The 16501-nt window shown below is 44.8% G+C and overlaps 1 protein-coding gene across 1 annotated transcript in view; it reads right to left on the reverse strand.

The window, feature by feature from the left end:
• Nucleotides 1–16501, reverse strand: part of LOC311248534 (exocyst complex component 4-like) — a gene marked incomplete at both ends in the record, with an annotated part of 88556 nt that overhangs the window by 37495 nt on the left and 34560 nt on the right. The window lies entirely within an intron of this gene.

The raw sequence follows: 16501 nt of genomic DNA on the forward strand, positions 1-16501 counted from the left end.
TTCAAGATGTTCAAGATGTTCATGTGTGTGTCACCCATCGCATGTGTGTGTCGCTGCATGACGCGTGTGCGTGTGTGTGTGTGTGTGAGATATAGAGAGAGAGGGGGGTGAGAGAGATGAGGAAGGGGCAAGAGAGAAAGAGAGCTGGGAGAGCGTGTGTGTGAGAGAGAGAGGGGGGGGTGTGATTACTCAGCCCTTGTGTGGGTGAATGTAACAAGTTCCTAACGTTTTCTTCCCCCTATTATTTCATGCACACTTTATTCATTGTTTTAAATTATTATTTTCTTTTAAGTTATTTTGTGCATCATTCTGTTTTGAATTTGATGCAAATTTGCAATGCATGAGGGTCATCCTTTTGTGTTAACACTTTCTCTGCCAAGGACGCCTAAACTCGTCATTCCCCGCCATGCTAATTCTGCCAATGACGCCGTAACACGTCATTGATATCAATATTTCAAAAATATGTGATCGCAATCATATTTCTCCCGCGGAGACTTGAGATCTACTGTTGATCCCCTCTCAACTCTCCAACGGTTCAAGAGCGCCATCTGGTGGCCGATCGGCAGATCGCCCAAACCGGAAACCGGAAACGGAAACTGGTGCTCATCCCAATTCGGTCCGATCACTCGCTATAGGTCCCGGGACTCAAGCTAGACACAATGGATAGCAATCCGTTACCAATAACTCGATAAACAACATGATTTGGACGTATATACTATTATACAACCTGGAGATGGATCGCATATTTCAACATCCCATAATGGGAATCTGTTTGCTCCACGCTCAGCGCCCAACGGCCCGAGGAGACTGGGGTGAGTTTCAGCGTTTTTTTTACCGTGTTCGATACAAACTGCTCTAATGATCATATCACCCACACTAGATGAATCATCTAACGTTGGCCACGGAATTATAAACGACCCCCCCCCCATCCGGTCAACATCAGATGATAAGTAGTAACTTCTAGAAGCACGTCCATTTGAAAATTTGTATCTCGCGCCGATCGCTATCAAACTGTATACAATCATCAATATAATGCATTTAGGGCTATAAATCACGTTCTGCAGAAAGCTGCAGAAAACGATAAAAACATATTTATACTTTAGACCGTATTTTAGTATGAATATGTGAATGAAAAAGTATAACGTTGCTACACCCTGAACAATAGATACTTGATGTTGAATGGGCCATAGTAATGTCAATTTAGCAATACAATTAAAAAAATTATAGCCCTGCAAAGAAGGGGAACTTCTCCATAGACAAATAGAGCTGGCAGAGGATGGTATAATGATGTACATAAGCCTGGCGAAGAAAGTGTTAAATGGCTGCATAAAGCAAGCATTTGTTGACTCGCATGTTGATAAGAGTATTAAAACTTGGAACTTGAAAAATATCTGTTTAACACTTTAATCGCCATGGGTTAAATTCATAATTTACCATCCCTCGCCAGCTCTATTTGTCTATGGAGAAGTTCCCCTTCTTTGCAGGGCTATAACTTTTTTAATTCTATTGCTAAATTGCCATTATTATGGCCCATTCAATGTCCTATATGTATTGTTCAGGGTGTAGCAACGTTAAACTTTTTCATTCACATATTCATACTAAAATATGGTCACTCTAAAGTATAAGTATGTTTTTATCGTTTTCTGCAGCTTTCTCCAGAACTTGATTTATAGCTCCAAATGCATTATATGCATGATGAAATACAGTTTGATAGCGATCTGTGCCAGATAATAAATTTCAACTGGAGGTACTTCTAGAAGTTTCTACGTATCATCTGATGATGACCGGATGGGCGGGGGATCGTTTATAATTCCGTGGGCAGCGTTAGATGATTCATCCAGAGTGGGTCATATGTTCATCAGATCAGTTAGTATAGAAGACGTTAGAAAATAACGTTGAAACTCACCGTGGCTTCCTCGCGCCGCTGGCAGATGAGCGTGGAACAGAATTGTTTCTATTATGGGATGGAGAAATGCCCGATCCATTTCCAGGTTGTATAATAGTATATACGTCCAAATCATGTTGTTTTTTCGAGTTATTTGCACCGATCGATGTTCACTGTGTCAATACGGAGTCTCTCTAACGATAGCGAGTGGCCGGACCACATATGGATGAGCACTACCGGTTCAAAGGTTAATTTCCGCCTGGCGATCTGCCGATCGGCCACCAGATGGCGCTCTTGAACCGCTAGAGAGTTGAGTGGAGCTTTGCACTGTGTCTCAGGGCTCCGGAAAGGAAATATGATTTCGATGACAGATTTTTGAAATATTGACATCAAAGACGAGTTACGGCGTCTTCGGCAGAATGAGCATGGCTAGGAATGACGTGTAAACTCGTTCCCGGCGATCATAGTGTTAAGGTAGAAAAAAAATAAAAATAAAAAAATGCGATTAATTTGTGATTAATCGCAAGTTAACTACGGACAATCATGCGATTAATCGAGTTAACTATTTTAATCGATTGACAGCACTAAAAAATATACATATTTTTTAAATACCAGTAATTAGGGGTGTAACGATGCATCGATTAATCAAAATGCATCGATTCTAATGTGTTAGAATCGATGCATCGATTTGAATATGTTAGAATTGATTATTATTATAATTATTAATCGAAATTAAAAAATAAATATATATATTTTTTTGTGTGTGTGTATTGTCCTATAGTCCATTCATGCTGATTGAATCAGTTCCCCCAGCCACATTTGTGTATTCAAAATCTTTTGGGGAATTAACTGATCGAAAATGTATCGAAAATGAATCTAATCGAATCGTGGTCAAATGAAGAGATTTCATGATGCATTGAATCATTGCCTGAAGAATCGTAATCGAATCGAAGTGAGGTCGAATCGTTACACCCCTAATAACCATATTGTGAAGGAGAAGTTAGAAGCCTAGAGTAGAGGCTTATCGAGAACTGTTTTGTAAAATCAAAACATACAAAAATATACATATTATTAAAAGAATACCAGTAATACATTCAAAAGATATGTGTTAACTGTTAAATTAACACAAACATACATACACACAGTACATACATGCATATACTGTATACTGCGTACATAATAATACATAACCACCCACCCACCTGCATACAAACCTACCCACCCACATAACCAAATGCACCTACATGTATGACCTATTTATCTATCTACTACTTTTGGATATGAGCATTTTTTTTGTAGTTTGCTACTAAAATAAGCAGAGATGGAGATTTCCTCAGCATAGGATCAGCTGCGTTCCAAAGATTGGACCCTCTATACCTCACTGAGAACTGCCTAAGAGAAGTGCCACAATAAGGTATATGCATAAGAGACCATAAGACCACTATTCCCCCGTACGACTAAAAGTTTCACATTTTGTTGAACGAGTCCAAAATCCATAACTTCCACAGTGAAACTGTGACATAACTGGGTGGTTTTGATGACTGTCGTATAAATATTCCCGTCCTCCATTTCCCCCGTTCTGTCTGCATGACGAAGGGCCAGATCCATCACATCACACTCCATGAAGATCTCATCAACTTCTAACAATAGCCAGGCAGGGACAGAGATACGCTCACCCTGGCAGCAGAGAAGTCCTGCTCCTCCTCTGTCATTCCACCTCCCATCGCTCATGCTCTCGCTTTGGCTCTCATTTTTCAATTTCTCCCTCTCTCTCTCTCCTTCCATCTACTTCCGCTGCCTTCTCTCTCTCTCTCCTCTCTCTCTCTCTTTAATTCCATCATTACTGGATGTATTACCATCTGCTCTGCCGTCACTCCCGTCCCACTTCGGGCCGACCAGTGCCGGGGCAGAATTAGACGCACGAGAGGCTAAATGGCCCTGGTGAATTATGGAGCCGTTGGAAATGAGAGGCTCATTTAGAGAGAGAGAGAGAGGGGGGGGGGTTGGAGGGAGAGAGAGAGAGAGAGGGAGAGAGAGGGGATGAAGAGAGAGAGAGGGGATGAAGGGAGAGAGAGCGGGAGAGGGAGAGAGAGAGGGAGAGAGAGAGCAAGAGCAAGAGCGAGAGCGAGAGCGAGTGCGAGAGCGAGAGCAAGAGTGCTCCCCCCTAAAGGCCCCCGTGCTCCCCCCCTAAAGGCCCCCGTGCTGCCCCCCTAAAGGCCCCCGTGCTCCCCCCCCTAAAGGCCCCTGTGCTCCCCCCTAAAGGCCCCTGTGCTGCCCCCCTAAAGGCCCCTGTGCTGCCCCCCTAAAGGCCCCCGTGCTGCCCCCCTAAAGGCCCCCGTGCTGCCCCCCTAAAGGCCCCCGTGCTCCCCCCCTAAAGGCCCCTGTGCTGCCCCCCTAAAGGCCCCCGTGCTGCCCCCCTAAAGGCCCCCGTGCTCCCCCCCTAAAGGCCCCCATGCTCCCCCCCTGAAGGCCCCTGTGCTCCCCCCCTAAAGGCCCCCGTGCTGCCCCCCTAAAGGCCCCCATGCTGCCCCCCTGAAGGCCCCCGTGCTGCCCCCCTAAAGGCCCCCGTGCTGCCCCCCTGAAGGCCCCCGTGCTGCCCCCCTAAAGGCCCCCGTGCTGCCCCCCTAAAGGCCCCCGTGCTCCCCACCTAAGGGCGAAAAGAAGTGGTGGGCTGGGTACACATGTGTCGGAGGAAGCATGTGATAGTCTCCACCCTCCCAGACCGACGGTAGGGGGTAGAGTGCGCAACGACCAGGAAGGGGATTGGGAATTGGCATAACGACTAACATTGGGATGGGAGAAAAACGGAAAAAGGAGGGGAAAAAAAGATAATACGAAAAAAGATACGGCTCAAAGCCTCTCCTTATTTATTTATTATTTATTCTGTAAACACATTGTCTGCTCATTCTGTAAACTAATTATAGAGAAGAAAAACCCGAAAGCCGGAGAACCCGACCGGAGCTTCTTGTTTTTGTGTCTGGTAACAGACAATACAACATGAACGGCGTGTTTCCATGGTAACAGACAGACAACATGAGTTGTGTGTTTCCATGGAGCCCAGCAGTAACTGAGTTATCCTGTCATTGTCATTATAGGAGCCCACTGTGTGTGCGCGAGCAGCCATCACATCATGCCAACCACAGAACATGTCATTAAAATCACCTCCATTACAGGAACAGTCTGTATTCTCACACCTGTCTCTCTCTGTGTGTGTGTGTGTGTGTGTGTGTGTGTGTGTGTGTGTGTGTGTGTGTGTGTATTTCCATTCCTAGTGCAGGAAGGAAGCTGCATCACCACCCCTCCACCCTTCCCTCCCTCCCACCACTAAATCTTATTAAAATGTCCTTTATTCCAGCAACAGTCCATCTCTCTCCACTGAGCCTCCTTCCCCCGTCGCATTAGAGCTTATTACTGTCACCTTTATGGCTGAGCAGCTCATTACCACTAACCTGCCTCAACACAGTAAAGATATACCGATAACTGTTAACTTCAACATAACCTCGTTCCCAGTTTGTTTTATCGCCTCCGTGAGATAAAGCCTGGTAAAGAACTACTGCCGAAAGTGTCTATGGGGTAGAATTTCCGGTGTATGTACTTCCCCTGGAAGCTGCCTCCGAACGGACCAAACTTTTCCCCGAATCCTGTCGGCAAACAAGCTATAGAACGTCCCGATCATGTAGTAAATTATTCAGGCAAAGCCATTGCAGTGGCTTAAACGAGGAAATATTGTGCACTTCACACATTTCTATAATTGTTTTGTCGAAACCGGAAAAGCCTGTAGCCTGTACTTCCTGTACTTCCATTTAGACATTTTAGGAGGCATATCTTTACCAGCCTAGCTTCAACACAGTGGAGATATACTGATACTAGCTGCTGTTAGCTTCAACACAGTGGAGATATACTGATACTAGCTGCTGTTAGCTTCAACACAGTGGAGATATACTGATACTAGCTGCTGTTAGCTTCAACACAGTAAAGATATACTGATATCAGGTGCTGTTAGCTTCAACACAGTAAAGATATACTGATACCAGCTGCTGTTAGCTTCAACACAGTAAAGATATACTGATACCAGCTGCTGTTAGCTTCAACACAGTAACGAAATACTGATACTAGGTGCTGTTAGCTTCAACACAGTAACGAAATACTGATACTAGGTGCTGTTAGCTTCAACACAGTAAAGATATACTGATACTAGGTGCTGTTAGCTTCAACACAGTAAAGATATACTGATACTAGGTGCCGTTAGCTTCAACACAGTGGAGATATACTGATACTAGCTGCTGTTAGCTTCAACACAGTGGAGATATACTGATACTAGGTGCTGTTAGCTTCAACACAGTAAATATATACTGATACTAGGTGCTGTTAGCTTCAACACAGTAAAGATATACTGATACCAGATGCTGTTAGCTTCAACACAGTGGAGATATACTGATACTAGCTGCTGTTAGCTTCAACACAGTAAAGATATACTGATATCAGGTGCTGTTAGCTTCAATACAGTGGAGATATACTGATACTAGCTGCTGTTAGCTTCAACACAGTAAAGATATACTGATACTAGGTGCTGTTAGCTTCAACACAGTAAAGATATACTGATATCAGGTGCTGTTAGCTTCAACACAGTGGAGATATACTGATATCAGGTGCTGTTAGCTTCAACACAGTGGAGATATACTGATATCAGGTGCTGTTAGCTTCAACACAGTAAAGATATACTGATACCAGGTGCTGTTAGCTTCAACACAGTGGAGATATACTGATACTAGCTGCCGTTAGCTTCAACACAGTGGAGATATACTGATACCAGGTGCTGTTAGCTTCAACACAGTAAAGATATACTGATACTAGATGCCGTTAGCTTCAACACAGTGGAGATATACTGATACCAGGTGCATGGTACCTACTCGACTACTTGACACACACAGACAATGGAGGATATCGAAGCTAGCTATGAAGCTATAAAACCAGTGCCTTATTAGCTAATGTACACTAGCCGCAAAGCTAAGGGTTATAATGAGAAATCCCATTCACATAAGCTAACAAAATTACAGATATTTTCGTGAGACTAAACTCTTTGTTCTTGGTGGTAAATTGCTGTTGGTTTTGTTTCATCAATAAATGAGGCAAAATACACTGTGAATGTATCTATTTTTGTTTATTGCACTTTGTTCTCGGTGCAAACAGATAATGAATGCTAATGTTTAGTAGTCGCGAGTAGGGATGGGTACCTTTCACATTTGAACCGATACGGTACCGGTACCTGTGAATCGATACCGGTACCCAACGGTACCTTTTTTCTGTACTTTAGTCTAACATTTTTTAATTTACCTACCTCAAGTCGTGAAAAAAAATATCCAAACTTCAAATAACTACAATTTCTACCGTTTTCGGCTTGCCATTGCTCCAACTGCTTTGTTGTTGAATCAAGTCAAATCCTAGGTAAGCATATATTGTGCGTGTGAACGTTGACATGAAAAGAAAAAAGGAAAATAAAAAAGTAAAAAATAAATAAATAAAAAAATCGGTATCTCACTTGAATCGATACTCGGTAGTACCGACGTGGTTCGGTACCTCAAAAGAACCGAATTCGGTACCCATCCCTAGTCGCGAGGCTATTTAAAGATGGCGGGTTTGTGTTTTTGTGCAGGACGTCCCCCGTGGAGCACAATGATAACGTAGTGGCGAGTCTCTCTTCTGACCAATCAGTGTTTCAGGTCACTGTTTCAGTATCGCTTCTACCCGCTTGGAACCTCGACAGAGCAGGTACTAAAAATATAAAACCAAAAAAACTTAAGAGTCCAGTAGGTACCATGCAGTGGAGTAAGTTCCCCAGGGATAGCCCAATTACAACCAACAGCAGTGCAATCAATACTAGCATCAAATCGTACTCCAATTAAGCCGTCCCACTTTAATGTCAGAAGATCGGGGGAAAAGTCCTCGTCTTATTCCTCAGCAACTTTCCTGAACCCTCAACATTTTGGCCGCGGGGGCGTTGGATCCGTGCTTCATTAGTGGGAATTCTCCCGCTGTTTCCCCCGCCACCCTTAAGAGCGCAGAGCAGGAGGGCGGGTGAGAGAGAGTTGATGGGGGGGAGGTGGGGGGGGGGGTGTTTTAACGCGCCGCAAATCAATATTCATGGCCGCCTCTGTGAAAGAGCAGACGGGAGAGAGAGAGAGAGAAAGGCAGGGTGTAAAGCCGGCGAGAGACGACAAACGACTTCTTCACAACAGATAATAGGAAGAAGCTGAAGAGTTCATATCGACTCAGGGTGTCGTGTGTATGTTTGTTAGGGTGTGTGCGTGTGTGTGTTTGTTAGGGTGTGTGTGTGTGTGTTTGTTAGGGTGTGTGTGTGTTTGTGTCAGCTTGTGAGTGAGATACAGTATGGGTGAGGGTGTGCATATTATGACTATGAACATTGATGCACTTTTGTGTGCGTGTCTTTCTCGGGGGCTCTCCCGAGACGATATTTTTCAGCACAACTGTTCAATCTAATCTAGAGGCTCCCAGAAACAGTCAAAGGAGAATTGGTGATGCAGCCTTTATCAACTATGCCCCAAAACTGTGGAACAAACTGCCCAAAAACATCAGGGAAGCCAACTCGCTAGACATCTTCAAAAGACAGCTTAAAACCTATCTCTTTGCTCAGGCATTTAAATGAAACATCAGGGACATCCTGACACAAATTGTACTTTACCTGCACTATTCTTACCCTACTCGACTCTAGTCGACACACACAGACAATGGAGGATATCGAAGCTAGCTATGAAGCTATCGAATTCATGTGTCAGTTCTATGCACTGTAATTTTAAGAGCACTGCTCTGTTGTAATTCAAAATTTAACTATTTTATCACACTTAACTTTTTACTGATGCACTGCTCTGTTGTATGTTAAATAGCCTGTTGTATGTCCGTTCTATTTTGTCATTTTTAGCCTATTTTTAAACTGAATCCAACCGCACTTTGTTTTTACTGTCTATTCTATTCTTATTATTTGTATTACTGAATGAAACCGTAAACAGAGAGGCCTATTGGGATGCTAGATCCTAATGTGAAACACTGTGATTGACCTTACCTTGCTACCTCTCTATCTTTTTTATGCTCGCTTATGCCTGTATTTTTTACTGTTGTGAAGCACTTTGAACTGCAACTTCTGTATGAAAAGTGCTATACAAATAAAGTTTATTATATTATTATTAATTCTATGAACCGACCAACCGAGCTCACGCTACACCCGAGTGGCTGCCGGGGTGTGTTGTTACTCCCATGCAACCGGGGGAAGAGCCTTCATGGACGTGTGCCATTGTAATTCTGTATCATGATCTCTCTCTCTCTCTCTCTCTCTCTCTCTCTCTCCCTCTCTCCCCCCCTCTCTCTCCTACCTTTTTCTTAAAACAACTAAATAATTTGGTAGTAGAGTGAGATAATCAATATAGTTCAGCTCGTTTTATTAAGAGCTATCCTCAAAACAGACAAGGTTATCTTCACACAAATAAAGTCATCTGTCTCCTTCCACGATAAAGTTGTTTGTGTTGAGAACTTATTTGAACTCGAGTTCAGCTGACAAGAGGAATTGGTTCACTCCAGTGGCAGAATGTTCCCCCTCGTTTCAATAGAAATAGGATTTTAAATAGGAACGCCACTCGAATTAAGAATTTAAATGCTCTCTCTCTCTCTCTCTCTCTCTCTCTCTCTCTCTCTCTCTCTCTCTCTCTCTCTCTCTCTCTCTCTCTCTCTCTCTCTCTCTCTCTCTCTCTCTCTCTCTCTCTCTCTCTCTCTCTCTCTCTCTCTCTCTCTCTCTCTCTCTCTCTCTCTCTCTCTCTCTCTCTCTCTCTCTCTCTCTCTCTCTCTCTCTCTCTCTCTCTCTCTCTCTCTCTCTCTCTCTCTCTCTCTCTCTCTCTCTCTCTCTCTCTCTCTCTCTCTCTCTCTCTCTCTCTCCTTTCTCCTACCAACCTCTGGCAGAATTGTGTGTGTGTGTGTGTGTTAATATCAGTAAATAGGATACACCTGTGTTGTTCTCTCCATTAGGACACCAGCTAATCAAACCAATCAAGGGAGAGCGTCACCAAAGAGCTTCCAGGTGAGTATTGATTGGATAAAACGAGTCAATTAAGCCCAAATGAAAGGAATAAACATCACTCTTTTCCACCCGTCCCTCCTTCCGTTCTTCAAGTCACGGTGAGTCATCCTCAGGCGTCGGGATAATGAGCCGTGGCTTTATCGAGATCCACACTTTGCTTCCCACTAAATCCCCCGGCTTGGGGTTTTGTCACAAAACGTATATCGACTCTCAAGCCACCGCCGGGCTTTAGAAGTAGAAGCCAACAACGGCAGCCATGGGGCGTGGAAACAGAAAAGAGGGTTTTGTGTACTTCCTGTGTCGATTGTGTTCCAGGAACCTTCAATAACCTTCCAGGGTTCAGTGAGGGACACGGTGAGGCGGGACGTCAGCCGTGAGCGCTCTCTCCCTGAGGGCTGAGGGGGGTCACACCTCGGGGGCTGAGGCACTGATGGACCGGCGGGGAGGGGTCACACACGGAGCGGCGCGGCTCCTCGTCCCTTTGAAGACCATCTTGTGATGATGAAAGAACACGACACGACTGCTTGTTCACACGATCACATTTTAGTCCCATCTCGTGTCCTTTTGCTTTGTCCCCAAAATTGTTTTGATACGCCGGACAACACTGGCATTTGGCTCTGGAAATGAAAGGAGAGTGAAGCCGCGTGGCACTAACTGTGTTCCATCACACGCCCTCTCTTGGTGCCTTTCCTCGTCGGGGCGTGTGGCGAGGCGGCTAGTCTGTGAAGTATAGGTGAATTTGACTGTCGGACATGTTTAATCTCTCGACTGAAAGGGGTCTTCATCCCCGGAGTTATCTCAGAAGGTAAGAAAAACAACTCTCAGCTTAGCTGTGTTGACACATGCAACAGCCGAATAATAATAATAATAATAATTCATTACATTTATATAGCGCTTTTCTAGACACTCAAAGCGCTCGCCACAATGTAGGGTGGAAATGGCCTCCTTCACCACCACTGGTAGCACCCAACCTTGGGCTACACAGGCTCAATGGCTATCATACACGGGCACCAGGCACACATCACACTACACAGTGGCTGAACGGCTCAGGAGACAGGGATTGATATCAGTCAATTAAGGGGAAGGGATGATTAGGTGGGCCTTGATGTCAGAGACCTGATTGGGAATTTGGCCAGGAACGTCAGGGAGGAGAGGAGGTGGGGCTTTCTAGAGAGAGAGAGAGAGAGAGAGAGAGAGAGAGAGAGATAGAGAGATAGAGAGAGAGTCAGGACAGCTGAAACCATCACAGTCAGGACAGACAGCTGAAACCATCACAGTCAGGACAGACAGCTGAAACCATCACCGTCAGGACAGATGAAACCACCACAGTCAGGACAGACAGCTGAAACCACCACAGTCAGGACAGCTGAAACCATCACCGTCAGGACAGCTGAAACCATCACAGTCAGGACAGACAGCTGAAACCATCACAGTCAGGACAGACAAGCTGAAACCATCACAGTCAGGACAGACAGCTGAAACCGTCACAGTCAGGACAGACAGTTGAAAACCATCACAGTCAGGACACAGTCAGGACAGCTGAAACCATCACAGTCAGGACAGACAGTTGAAACCATCACAGTCAGGACACAGTCAGGACAGCTGAAACCATCACAGTCAGGACAGCTGAAACTATCACAGTCAGGACAGACAGCTGAAAACCGTCACAGTCAGGACAGACAGTTGAAACCATCACAGTCAGGACACAGTCAGGACAGCTGAAACCGTCACAGTCAGGACAGACAGCTGAAACCATCACAGTCAGGACAGCCTGAAACCATCACAGTCAGGACAGCTGAAACCACCACAGTCAGGACAGCTGAAACCGTCACAGTCAGGACAGCTGAAACCGTCACAGTCAGGACAGCTGAAACCACCAGTCAGGACAGCTGAAACCATCACAGCCAGGACAGCTGAAACCACCAGTCAGGACAGCTGAAACCACCACAGTCAGGACAGACAGCTGAAACCACCAGTCAGGACAGACAGCTGAAACCATCACAGCCAGGACAGCTGAAACCATCACAGTCAGGACAGCCTGAAACCATCACAGTCAGGACAGCTGAAACCACACAGTCAGGACAGACAGCTGAAACCACCACAGTCAGGACAGACAGCTGAAACCATCAACAGTCAGGACAGACAGCTGAAACCACCACAGTCAGGACAAACAGCTGAAACCATCACAGTCAGGACAGCTGAAACCATCACAGTCAGGACACAGTCAGGACAGCTGAAACCATCACAGTCAGGACAGACAGCTGAAACCATCACAGTCAGGACAGACAGCTGAAACCATCACAGTCAGGACAGCTGAAACCATCACAGTCAGGACACAGTCAGGACAGCTGAAACCACCACAGTCAGGACAGACAGCTGAAACCATCACAGTCAGGACAGCTGAAACCATCACAGTCAGGACAGACAGCTGAAACCATCACAGTCAGGACAGATGAAACCACCACAGTCAGGACAGCTGAAACCGTCACAGTCAGGACAGACAGCTGAAACCACCAGTCAGGACAGACAGCTGAAACCATCACAGCCAGGACAGCTGAAACCATCACAGTCAGGACAGCTGAAACCATCACAGTCAGGACAGCTGAAACCATCACAGTCAGGACAGCTGAAACCACCAGTCAGGACAGCTGAAACCACCACAGTCAGGACAGACAGCTGAAACCATCACAGTCAGGACAGACAGCTGAAACCACCACAGTCAGGACAGACAGCTGAAAACCATCAAAGTCAGGACAGCTGAAACCATCACAGTCAGGACAGACAGCTGAAAACCATCACAGTCAGGACAGACAGCTGAAACCATCACAGTCAGGACAGACAGCTGAAACCACCACAGTCAGGACAAACAGCTGAAACCATCACAGTCAGGACAGCTGAAACCATCACAGTGAGGACAGACAGCTGAAACCATCACAGTCAGGACAGCTGAAACCATCACAGTCAAGGACAGCTGAAACCACCACAGTCAGGACAGACAGCTGAAAACCACCACAGTCAGGACAGACAGCTGAAACCATCACAGTCAGGACAGACAGCTGAAACCACCACAGTCAGGACAGACAGCTGAAACCACCACAGTCAGGACAGATGAAACCATCACAGTCAGGACAGATGAAACCACCACAGTCAGGACAGACAGCTGAACCACCACAGTCAGGACAGATGAAACCACCACAGTCAGGACAGACAGCTGAAACCATCACAGTCAGGACAGACAGCTGAAACCATCACAGTCAGTACAGCTGAAACCCAGTACATTTTGTTCTCACTCAAAGATAAGTTAACCCCCCCCCCCCCACCTTAACATATGATTTTGTTTTTACTTAATAGGGAACGTGACATAATCAAACAAACGAGCTAGCTGGCTGCTGTCATTGCTAACAGCTAGATATTTGCAAGTCGCAGCAGGCTAACGTTATTTCCAGGAACAAAAGCATTATTCAGAAAGTGACTGCGTGAAATGTGTGAACTTCGTGAAACAACGCGGCAAACGTACAAACCGTTGCTACAATGTAACATCTCCGGTCTCTCTTTCTACATCTTTCTTTTCTGTTCTGTTAACAGACTGTTATGCTACCTGGCTAGCTAGCGACCTGTACGCGTTTTTCCTTAATGCCAAGCAAGCAGTGCAAAAATGCTTCCGCATTCGTCACCGCACGCCAGTGCGGTAAAGCGCCCTTCTTTCAGGCCCCGCTTAGGACAAATGCTACCGTGCGTGCACCGGCGGCGGCGTGCTCGCTCAGGTGCGTGCGTGCGCCGGCGTGCCCGCGCATGCGCATGAGATCCCGCCTTGGTTCGACACGAGCGGAGCTCAATATATATAAGTCACCGCCCCTTATTCAGTATCTAGAAATAGCTCAATTGGCAAGGCCACATGGCTGTGGATCTATGGCTCGTTTGCTGGCGAGTTCGAATCCCATCGAAAATATTTTTTAACGTGATTTTTTTTTAACGTGTATTCTTTCGCCGGTTAAGGTTAGGCATGGTTAAGGTTAAGGTTAAGGTTAGGCATTGTTTCGGAGTTGGTTAAGGGTTAGAACGGTTAAGTTTAGGCGCTGTTAAGGAGCTGGTTAAGGTTAGAGTTGTCAAAGAGAATGGCAATATCATTTCTATGGTTAAGGTTAGGCATGGTTAAGGTTAAGGTTAAGGTTAGGCATTGTTTCGGAGTTGGTTAAGGTTAGAACGGTTAAGTTTAGGCGCTGTTAAGGAGCTGGTTAAGGTTAGAGTTTGTCAAAGAGAATGGCAATAGACAGCCTATTTCCGCGCGACCTGGGCGCTGGGCGGCGGAAAATGAAAGGCGCATTACTGCACGCCACTACGGTAAATTTTGCACTGCTTGCTTGGCATAAAGCTACACGCGACCTGTACCCAGCATTGATTGATTGATTGAAAACTTTATTAACAGATTGCAGAATGGGTACAGTACAGTACAGCTCAATACACACAATTGTTAAGGGGATGCAGACCAGAGCAAGACTTTCGTCTTGTTTACATCAGGGTCCCCCATTTTCAATTCATCAGGACATATATGACATACATGACATACAGATATACAGTACTGCTACATCTAGACATTTATGACATACCAAATTTGCAAATACAGTACTGTTTGTGATACAAAAAGAGTCCAGAAAAGAGTATATACATTTGACGTAAAAACTGTACATTGGGGGGGGGTTGGGCAGGAGGGTGGGGGGGGGGAACACTGTACAACTGTACAAGCAAAACTGTACATTGGAATATTGACAACCATACTTGGTCATTTACTGTACATTGGAAGGGGTTGGGTTAGGACATTTACATGGGCCAGTTTCGAATTGCAGTCTCCCGTAGGTGTTCTTTGAGAGTGTTTTTGAAAGTGGGTAGGGATTCACATTCCTTTACAGCTTTGGGTAGGGCGTTCACATTGATGTGGCATAATTGCGAAACGTGTTTAGTCCCTTGTTTGAGCCGAATCTGGGTTTAACATGATTTGTGGAGCTCCCTCTGGTGTTGTGGTCGTGGTATTCACTGACCTTTGGGAAGTATTTTGACATGTACATGGGTACCTTGCTCGTGTAGTGTATCTTGTAGACCAGGCCCATTGCAAGTTGCTGTACTCTGTCGTCTACTCTAAGCCATCCTAGGTTGTCAAAGTGGGCGGGGTGAGGTGGGTTCTAGGAGTAAGGTCAAGCAGTAGTCTGACTGTTTGTTTTGAGATGTTTGTAATTTGGTTTTTAGCGCATTTGAGGTGCTTTGGTACCATGAGGTGCAAGCATAGTCGTAGCATGCCGTTCAGCGGTGTAACAGTTAACCCTTATGTGGTGTTAGGGTCTCCAGCGACCCGTTTCAAGGTTATAATATGTAATAACTACCATGTAGTTGATTTAATTAGAACAAGGATTTATGATATCCTCCACAACACATAAGCACAGCAAAACTATGTTTCACCATTTTGAAAATTCTGAAGGTATCTGCAGAAAAAAAAGTACGACTGTGGTGTTAGGGTCATTCTTGACCCGCCAAGGTAAAACTATACTATAAAAATACTAAATATAAATAAATAAAATAATAATAAATATACTAAACTTTTTTTAAGAAGTTATATTCTAATATTGTTCTATTATAGTCAGAAAACATTATTATCTATGGGTCTCACATTTAGTATATTATGATTGAACAACCTCATTTTCATCTTAAAAATAAGGGGCATGATGTGTCTCGGGGCATGAATGCATATAATGTTAGTTAGGATGTAGTATTAACTATATTGAGTGATACTCCTTTCTTTTTAGTGGTCAGGACTGAGTTAGACCCCGGGTCAACATTGACCCGCTAACAACGGTCAGTGGTGCCAATTCCTAACACAACATGAGGGCTAATAGGGTCCCCTCTCAATACACCACACAGTGTAGGCGACGGTAAAAACAAGGGAAAACATATGTTATGAGACAAAACGATATTCACGTAACTATTAAATCTTTTATAATTGAAAAACGATTCGAAAATTTTAAAATCGATGCCCATCCCTCCACATTAGTTTTCTGTGATGTATAGGTAGACTGGGTTTGACAAGTTTCAACTAAAGGATCTACCGCTAAGATTTAATATCAGTAAAATCAGTGAGAATATCTGAATATCCGTGTGTGGAGTGATTATCATCTGAATACCAGTGAGAAGATGGAGTGCGACAGGGCGAGCAGAGGACTTTCGACGCTGACAATATGCTAGATTTCATCACACTTCAGCAATATGTAAATACGACGGCGTGTCTGGGATGGAGGAGTACAAGTGACATGTTGATTAAAACGCTGGACGAGAGCAACGCGCGCCGCTTCACATCTAATTAAAAGAGATCATTGTCTCGCTGGCTTCCAGTGGCAGTTCCATCTCGCCTCGTTTTCAATCCACTGACAAGCGCAGAGGAAGGACTGCATATTTAAGCCCCTTGTGCAAGAAATATATAACTATATAAATATATATATACACATGTGTAACACCGCTCCTTTGTCTTGGCTAATCTCTGGCGATGA

Source organism: Notolepis coatsorum (assembly GCF_963971535.1).
Source record: "Notolepis coatsorum genome assembly, contig: SCAFFOLD_618, whole genome shotgun sequence".
In the NCBI taxonomy this organism is placed as follows: domain Eukaryota; kingdom Metazoa; phylum Chordata; class Actinopteri; order Aulopiformes; family Paralepididae; genus Notolepis; species Notolepis coatsorum.